We start from the raw sequence: 10,000 nt of genomic DNA, 5'->3' as shown, positions 1-10,000 counted from the left end.
GACCTACTTGTACTGTATGGGAGAGGGAGTTTTGTACTCGCTGGGCCTCGCCATCTCTTGTGTGTGTGTGTGTGTGTGTGTGTGTGTGTGTGTGTGTGTGTGTTTTACACATGACAGCCATTAATCCCTCCGGATGGACCCACTCGTTAAAACACGAGCGGGAAGCGAGCGAGCTAATCTATTTCTAATGTGCCCTGGGCAGATTTGAAATTGAAATTTGTTGGCCAAACGCATTCGATACGACTTGTCAATACAGTTAGTCTTATGGGGTTTTGACGGAATCAGTCTGTGAAACCTTGAGTAAATCGACACACCAAATGGCACAATGCAGAATGGAGAGTGGGGAAAAAGGGGGAAAAAATATAATCATATAACCTGGAAGGTAATCGTAGAAAAACATGATCATGCAACCTTGAGAGAAATCGTATATAATATAATTATGTAACTTGGAAGGTGATCCTAGAAAAACATGATCATGCAACCTTGGGAGAAATCGCATAAATGATATAATCATGTAACCTTGAAAGTAATCGTATAAAAATATAATCATGTAACCTTGAAAGTAATCGTATAAAAATATTATTATGTAACCTTGAGAGTAATCGTATAAAAATTCATTTTACGGTAGGTACGAGTTACAATTCACAAAGGCCTTCTTTTTTTGGCATATACTACCTTTCATCTTCATAGATTTATTCTTTGCATTTCAAACAGTTAACAAGTTTTCTTTTAAGCCTCACGAAAGTTCCATATATACAATTTCGAAACGGTCTCATATACAAAAAGAATCGTATTTGAAGACTTTTTTTTTTTGAGAGAGAGGGGGAGCAAACTTCCTTAAATATCTGCTAAGTTCCGGAAATTTCATAAAAGTTGTGCCGGATTCCAAGAATGACCCCCCCCCCCCAAAAAAAAAAGAGCTCGGTAATATTCCATATCGTTTCGTTCATAGATAGGTGTGTATAGAGATATTTCTATACATAACGTAAAGTCCCCATTTGCGCAGGGATAGTCAATGCGCTGCCTCTATCGCGCGCACATCTTTCCTCGCTGATTATCTAGTGAGGAAGATAAGGAGACTGCCTGCCATGCTTGAATCAAAATTTGTTTTGAGAGAGAGAGAGACCAGTCATCTCTCTCTCTCTCTCTCTCTCTCTCTCCTTCCTGCCACAGGCATGTTCGTAAACACTTCTGACGCCGCAGACGTCCCCAGGGGCGCGACACGACATCCGAATCATTTTGTCACCTCTCTCTCTCTCTCTCTCTCCTGCTATCAATGAACGGAGATAAAGACCTCTGAAGGAAGAGGATGATCTTTCGGCTACAGCGTCACGACGGACCATCGCTTCCCTCCTTCAACATTAGGATGACTCCTTCCTTGGCTTCTTGATCAGCCAAGGGGAGGTCCTCCTCCTCCTCCTCCTCCTCCTCCTCCTCCTCCTCATCCTCCTCCTCCTCCTCCTCATCCGTCCGTAAACGTTGTCTGGAGAGATTCTTTTACAAAGGCCGCTGGACTCGATCGATGCGTGGTGACTCCTTGTGCCTCCCTTGCAAGACTTCCATCCCGCAGTGTGGTGATCTGTAACAGAGATCTTCGGGCGTCTTTCGAGACTATATTATTCTCATCTTGTTTTTATCTTGATTCGTTGCGAGACATGTCTTTACCGCTCAGCAGAATTATAATTCTTGAGTGTTGTGTTCGTGTTGTTGGAGTGGGTATCATGCAATCCTCCGCCTCCTGTGTCGAGTCGTCGAAACTGTGTGTCGATTTGTCTAAGCCCCGTGTTGAGCTACTGAAGACCAGGGGTGAGATGTCGGAGCCCCGTGTCAAGCTGTCGAAGCCCCGTGTCAAGCTGTCGAAGCCCCATGTCAAGCTGTCGAAGCCCCATGTCAAGCTGTCGAAGCCCCATGTCAAGCTGTCGAAGCCCCGTGTCAAGCTGTCGAAGCCCAATGTCAAGCTGTCGAAGCCCCGTGTCAAGCTGTCGAAGCCCCATGTCAAGCTGTCGAAGCCCCGTGTCAAGCTGCCGAAGCCCCATGTCAAGCTGTCGAAGCCCCGTGTCAAGCTGTCGAAGCCCCATGTCAAGCTGTCGAAGCCCCGTGTCAAGCTGCCGAAGCCCCATGTCAAGCTGTCGAAGCCCCGTGTCAAGCTGCCGAAGCCCCATGTCAAGCTGTCGAAGCCCCGTGTCAAGCTGTCGAAGCCCCGTGTCAATCCGTCGAGATCCCGCGTCGAGTTGAAGATGGTTTCCTTCAGCGTTAATCTGAGGGACTTCCCCAGCTCTCACAACATGAGCCAGAGGCATGCACCCGCCCGGGACTGAACCTCCCTGGACTGAACCAGCGTCAAAAACTCGCCCGAATCGAGTCACCCAGGCATCTCTCCCCTCCCTGACGCCTGACGGATGACGCCACAAACCACTACCACCAGCCAATTCCAGATTTCACTCGAGCGTCATTTGCACTACGTCGCTATTGAGAGAGAGAGAGAGAGAGAGAGAGAGAGAGAGAGAGAGAGAGAGAGAGAGAGAGAGAGAGAGAGACCCTCCTCCTCCTCCTCCTTCTCCCTCCCTCCCTCCGTATCTCACAAGAGCAAGCGGAAGGGATTCATTCCTGGCCATCAAGGAGCGCCTGTATCATGACGACGGTTCCTGACAGCGAGACAATGTGTGGCTCACCAGAGAGAGGGGGATGCACGTCAGGTCCGTGTTGGCCGAGACGAATAGACGGAGGAGGCAAGCAAGCAGTAGCAGCGGGAGTATGGGCAAGATCGGACACTGGTCCACGGTGACGGATTACTTGAAGGAGGGTGTGTCGTCCGCCTCGGAAATCCCTCTTTCCCATCTACGAGATAACGCTCAGAAACCCACTGTAGCTTTGGTACGGTTCCTAACTGACGTTCGTAGAGGCAGTGTACGTGTGTGTGTAGAGAGAGAGAGAGAGAGAGAGAGAGAGAGAGAGAGAGAGAGAGAGAGAGAGAGAGAGAGAGAAACTCAGTACACAACAATATAATGCATTTACCCATGAAAAGTAAAAAAAAATCTATAATGCACCGAAATGGGAAAAATCATTAACAAGCATCACTCCAGCTTACCTCCTGAAACGGCTCTCAACACACATGTGATCCAATAAAACAGGAATTACGGAGGGGATTCAAACCTATCGGAGCGAAGACCAGGACAAAGAGGGATTCGAATCTCTATTCCCTCATCATCGGGCCCTCCCTATACGCAGCCCAACAGGTAAGGCCTCCATTCGTACGTGCATTGTTTACGTACATCTCCCTATGAGCGAATCCTCGACTCACGCTGATGACAGACCACCAATGAACGCAGTCATGACTCATTATGCAGCACTGTGTTCTCGATACAAAACATCTGAAACATCACCGCAGATGTAGGATGTGATTTAAACACCATTGTCTACTGGCACAACAGTTCTGTAGCACGTACTGTATGCTTTGAATAACATATATATATATATATATATATATATATATATATATATATATATATATATATATATATATATACCACACGAACTACATACTTTCAGTGATCCGTTGCATATATATAAATATATATATATATATATATATATATATATATATATATATATATATATATATATATATATATATATATATATATTTATATATATATATATATATATATATATATATATATATATATATATATATATATATATATATATGACAAATCCATTGTATGTTTTCTGTACTTTCAATTACATGTATAAAAGAGACATATACACAATGCATATTCATAACTATAGCATGATTTCAGCAACATGCATAAAATGGGAGATATTAAGAGTAACATGCAAATGCCATGCACACTGGGTCATTAATAATTCAATTATCCGACTATACTTTATCAATTAGCTTTAATGACGACACACTGGTGGGCGAACACCACAGATTTCCCTCCTCGTAAAAAAAAAAAAATATATTCTAATTGTTTGTTATTTGTATCATTATGGAGTGCTACCGTACTTCGCCAGCATGTGGTTAAACACGTGTGAGAAGTCATCTCTTCGTCCAGAGAGAGAGAGAGAGAGAGAGAGAGAGAGAGAGAGAGAGGTGTGTGTGTCACCACATCTTGCCTTTGACTGCCAGCTTGGGTGGCTGGCTGATATATTTGCCCCTTTGGCTCCTCTCCCTATCTCACCATCCTTATTGTCATCCTTTTCGCGAGGCTGACAACCATTTCGTTTTCTCTTCCCATCTTTCTGCCACTGTGAAGTTCTTACGGAAATGGGGGGGGGGGTTGTGAAAGCAGGACACTGCTTGAGGCGAAGGGGATGTGAAAACAGCACATTGCTTGAAGCGAACTGAGAGTCCGCCTCGACTGTCCGTGGGGGAGAAAACTGCTCTCTCTTGCCAGCTTACCCACTGTAGCTCCTGTACCGAGACCTAAGGACAATCACTTCACCATCTCTCAGTGTGAGGAGTGAAATCCTTCCTTCTCTTTCCCCTTCATTATTCTACTCAAGATCTCCAGGATTACAGCAAAGTGAATGACTCCTTAAGACACATTGGATCAATCTGTTACGAAGGATTCAACTATACGTTCTGGACAGGTGACACAAAGCCTGTCGAAGCCAAAGGATTTACAGAGAACTGGTTGGTATTTGATTCACTAAAGCATCGTGGCGGATGAGACTCAATGCCATTTAAATGATAAACACGATGGGGTTTGCGGATAAGTCTAAGTGTATAAAGGAATGAACATCAGCTTACTCAAAGGAACGCCTTCAGTGTTCAGAAAGAGTGAAGTGCGAGTGTTTATAGTGAGTGTATAGAGAATGTACATAGTGAGGGATGAGAATGTACATAGTGAGGGATGAGAATGTACATAGTGAGAAATAAGACGGCGGAGAGTGAGAGATGAGTGTGTGTATAGCTAGATTTAAAGAGTGCGTGTAGTGAGAGGTCAGATTATGTACGGACAGAGACAAGGTCAAACCCTTAAATGAACGCTGTAATCAGGTCCTTTGAATTTTAATGAACTCCTTGAATACAAAGAATGACCATTTTGTACCCTAACAAGCCTAATTAACCTTCCTAATTATTTCCATTCAGGTCAGTATTAATGAATACCATATTCAACCCTTTGACTACAAATTAACCACTTGACATACAACACTTAAGGCTCTTCAACACATCGAATTAGTGCCTTAAAGTACCATGAAGTATTCTAAGTATTATAAGTGTCAACTTTGACTGAAAGCCGACTTAACAACCCACGAAATGTCTGCGTATCTTTCCCAAGCCAACTGAGGGATAGCTCTGTGTTCTGCCTGATTGTTCGTCTTTTCCGTACATGCAGACATGGTCTGACATTTCTTAATAATTCAGCCTTGACATGGACCATCCATTCATCATGCACGGGACCCGTGTTTGAATCTGTCCTGAAACTCTGTCAGTCAATCTCGCTTCCAATTTGCATTACACCAGAGAAAACTATATATATATATATATATATATATATATATATATATATATATATATATATATATATATATATATATATATATATTTATATATACATATATATATATATATATATATATATATATATACTAATAAGTGCTAAAAGTCATGGGATATTACAGGACAATGAAGCCTTTGTGTACCTAAGAGAAAATAACATAGTATAAAACATATACAATATACATCACACTAGAGCCAGGTCACAGGATGAAAAGAGGGTCACATGTATATAGGTCAGGTCACGCTTAGATCTTTGAGAGGTAGAGGAGGGTCGAAGGTCAAGCCGGAAGGAAGGGGGAGTACGATAGACATTCAGAGAGAGAGAGAGAGAGAGAGAGAGAGAGAGAGAGAGAGAGAGAGAGAGAGGGAGGGGGAGTTGAGAGAGAGACTCTTTCAATTTACCCCCGGCAGATTCCAGGTCAAAGGTCACAACAGAGGTCACGGTGAATGCTTCATGACCGGCAATGTTTTATCCCGGGCGCGGCTTTGGTACGGGAGCAGACAAGAGATACATTATTAGTAGGGAGGACTGATGTTGAAGGGGGGGGGGGAGCTGGGGTGACGGTGGGTCGTTGGGGGTGATGGTGGGGGAGTTGGGGGCGAGTAGGGGGTGATAGTGGGGAGCGGTGGTGGTGGGTTGAGGGGGAGTAGTATAACAGGTCGAAGACCACGAGTATTGTATTAGGAGATGACCACATGCTGGAGGTCAGGCCCAGAAGGTATTGATGTGAGTTCAAGGTCGAGGTCAAAGGTCAGCAGAAGAGGAGCCAGGTGTCGTGTGTGTGTGTGTGTGTGTGTGTGTGTGTGTGTGTGTGTGTGTCTCGTGGCCAGATGTCTCCACAGTTCCAGCTGCTGGGGTGTTGAGTGGTGTGTGTGTGTGTGGGGGGGGATCTCTCGTGTCTGCCCAGGGCTCTCAGAGCGCCTTGGTGAGAAGCACGGCTTCCTTCCCTCGTTACGAAACACGTGTCAAGTTCTCTCTCTCTCTCTCTCTCTCTCTCTCTCTCTCTCTCTCTCTCTCTCTCTCTCTCTCTCTCACTCTCACACACACACACACACACACACAACACACACACATAACACACACCCGTAGCAAACATCATGGGAAAGAACTGAGAGAGAGAGAGAGAGAGAGAGAGAGAGAGAGAGAGAGAGAGAGAGAGAGAGAGAGAGAGAGAGAGAGAGAGAGATCCACAAATTATATTTTCCATTTCTTTTTTTTTCCCCTTCCTCATTTTCCAGTGATCTGAAGGTGGTCCAGGCTCGAATCCCCCCCTCCACCCACCTCCCCCATCATCCCCCCCTTTACCGTTTCAGAGAAGAAGCGGATTTCCTGATTCTAAATCCAATTACGTTCGTATGGTGACGAAAGCCTTCCCCTGAAACCTGCCAACCTACTCTTGCCTGCTGGGGAGGAGGAGGAGGAGGAGGAGGAGGGAGGAGGAGGAGGGAGGAGGAGGAGGGAGGAGGAGGAGGAGGAGGAGGAGGAGGAGGAGGAGGAGGAGGAGGAGGCAGATTTCCAGGTGTTGAAGTGGTGTGACCTTCCTTTGGTCAAGTATGCCTGAACACCACTAACTTAAGACTCATTTTACGTCAAGAAAACTTTTATCTTTTTTTTTTTTAACGAAGAAATAGAGGAACATCTGTTGTCTTGCTCAAAATGAAGGCGGGAAGAGTAAAGGGGGGGAAGGGGTGGGTATTATAACTCATACTGACGAACTGTATATTACCTGATTTGAGTAACAGTGGAATATGAGTACATTATTCATACTTTATCATACTTTACCTCCTATGTGTCATACTTAACATTACGCTTATAAAATCTATATGTATGATACCCCTTACACGTATAACATTTCAATGTATCATAACATTACACTTATATGTATCATACCCATTACACTTACAACACTTCAATGTATCATACTTAACATTACACTTATAACATTTCAATGTATCATACTTAACATTACACTTATATGTATCATACCCATTACACTTACAACACTTCAATGTATCATACTTGTTCTTCTCCTCCCTCCCCCCACCCCCTCCCCCCACCCCTTTCTCCCTGGTGGGGAGGAGAGGTGGGGGAAAATGTCACCCTCCCCTCCTCCACCTCCTCCACCTCCTCCACCACCACCTCCTCCACCTCCTCCCCTCCACCTCCTCCACCACCCCCCCCTCCAACTCCCTCCTTCCCATTATCGATAATGCCTGAGGAAGAAGTCTCTCCACCACCAACACCAACACACCATCTCCACCACCGATAATAACAGAACTTCATTATCGGAACGTGTCCTCCTCCTCTTCCTCTCTTCCCCCCCCACCCCCACCCCACCCCACCCCTCTCTCCCCCACCACCTCCTCCTCCCCCCCCCCCACAGTACACTCCCCACATTCCAGAGCAACGGCGATCAGAGGCATATGATCTGCCACGTCATCCCCATGTCTTGCCTCCGACTCTCCCAGTGATTCCCCACCTGCAAGACACTGTCCGTTTTGGCTCTCTCTCTCTCTCCCTCCCTCTCTCTCTCCCTCCTCTCTCTCTCTCTCTCTCTCTCTCTCTCTCTCTCTCTCTCCCTCCCTTGTGCTGCAGCAAACTTCGACGGGAACACGAAGTGAAAATGGGTCAACTCTCTAATACCCTCCCTTCTTTTTTTTTCTCTCTCTCTTCTCTAAGGGGGAGGGAAGGGGAGATGGTTTAGCCCCCTCCCCTTAACACCCACCCACCCCCTTCACTCCTCTTCCTTCCCCCGTACAATTAGCGGAGACCAAATAAAAAAAACAATGAGAAATGGGACGCTACTTTTTTTTTGGGGGGGGGTGAGGGTTATTGGCCTCTGTACCTGTCTGCCAGACTACAGCAAGACTGCAGATCACCTCTTTTTCCTCTTCTTTTTCCCCCTTTCTCTGGGGAAGGGGGGTTGTGGTGGGGATAGGAGGGGAAAGAAGGGGAAAGAAAGGGGGAAGGGGATAGGCGCCTATCTTACCTCTCATCCTCGAAGATTTTGAGATCACAGAAAAAAGGGAAAGCCAAAGTGAAAGCTCTCCTCACTTTATTTTGCTTTCTGGGGGGATAGCAGTTAGTATTTTAAAAAAAAAAGTGAAAGGGTGGGTCACTTTCTGTTTGTTTTGGGGGGTGGGAGGGGTTAAGGGAAGGGGCCGAGGGAGTTTACCCTTCATTGTCCTGACTTCGTACCACTGGGTACTACTGTCGATCATTGTGGCTATCTGTCTGTCTGTTTTACTGTCTATCTGTCTGTCTACCTGTCTGTTTCCTAGGGGCAATGTCGAGTGATTCGTGTGTGTGTGTGTGTGTGTGTGTGTGTGTGTGTGTAGTACTGACCATGGTAGCTTCTCTCTACAACCTAATGACACGGAGGTTATAAGATGACTCCGGCCATCATCCTTCAAAACACTTAAAAGTTCCTATCAAATTTATTCCACAGCTCCCTGGAGGAAGACGTATATAAAGAATCAAATTCCTCCACGTATTCATCAGTATCCAGTGTTATACATCTGGCGCTCAGAACAGTCTGTGAATACGTATGAAAAATCTACATTGAAAAAAAAAAATGTATGTATATATATATATATATATATATATATATATATATATATATATATATATATATATATATATATATATACATTTCATCCTGATCGAATCCCATGATTCGCTACTCTCGCTGGATTTACGTATATGTTGCTGGATTACACAGCTTTTAACAGGTGATGGCCGCTACGTCAATCACCTTATCCTGCGTCATATGTCCACTATCCCATAAAATATAAAGGAATTAAGGAATCCATTGAAGGATTTTCCTCACATTGACCAACGAGGATTCATCCTCATCTCGCTAATCCGGGATATCCTCACTCTTCACGGCCAGGGATGTCCTCATTTCGTGCCTGCACTACCTCCCTCCTTATCTTCACGCCTGCAGTATCTCCTCATCTTCACGGCCAGGGATCTCCTCATCTTCTCGCGTGGAGGGTCTCCCCCCCCCCCCTCACCCCTCATCTTCACTACGGGTGGGTCTCCTCATCTTCACGGCTGGAGGGCCTCCTCATACTCACGACTGAAGGAATCTCACATCTCCACACAGGTAAGAAGCTCCTCATTATCTTACATATGGCCTTTAGCCCGAAAACCTCACCAACATCAAGAACGCTTAATTTCTTTCTCCAATGCCAAATCCGGATTAAATCTAGGACGATAATATTGCTTAGGCGAACTCCAAGAGAGAAAATATACGTCTACATGTTCACCAGGACGAATGCTAATGAAACTCGACATAGGGTTTGGTATAGATGGGATAAAAAAAGCAATTTCAAAGGACGATTCTGTGTCCTTTCCATGAGTTCCTTATGAGAGATATACAAGAGTTCCTCTTCTAAAAGTGGAACTTTCTAACTCATTTCTAGTCAAGGATAATCGAATCTAAGACGCGGTGTTAAATCATACGCCAAATACTCCATCCATTGACA

General features: G+C 45.0%; 1 protein-coding gene across 5 annotated transcripts in view; it reads right to left on the bottom strand.

Moving 5' to 3' along the window:
- Positions 1–10,000, bottom strand: part of LOC139755627 (uncharacterized) — a 289,236-nt gene that overhangs the window by 131,624 nt on the left and 147,612 nt on the right. The window lies entirely within an intron of this gene.

This window comes from Panulirus ornatus, chromosome 19 (assembly GCF_036320965.1).
Source record: "Panulirus ornatus isolate Po-2019 chromosome 19, ASM3632096v1, whole genome shotgun sequence".
Classification (NCBI taxonomy): domain Eukaryota; kingdom Metazoa; phylum Arthropoda; class Malacostraca; order Decapoda; family Palinuridae; genus Panulirus; species Panulirus ornatus.
The sequence above is the reverse complement of the archived record's forward strand: the minus strand, read 5'-3'. Positions and strand labels throughout refer to the sequence as shown.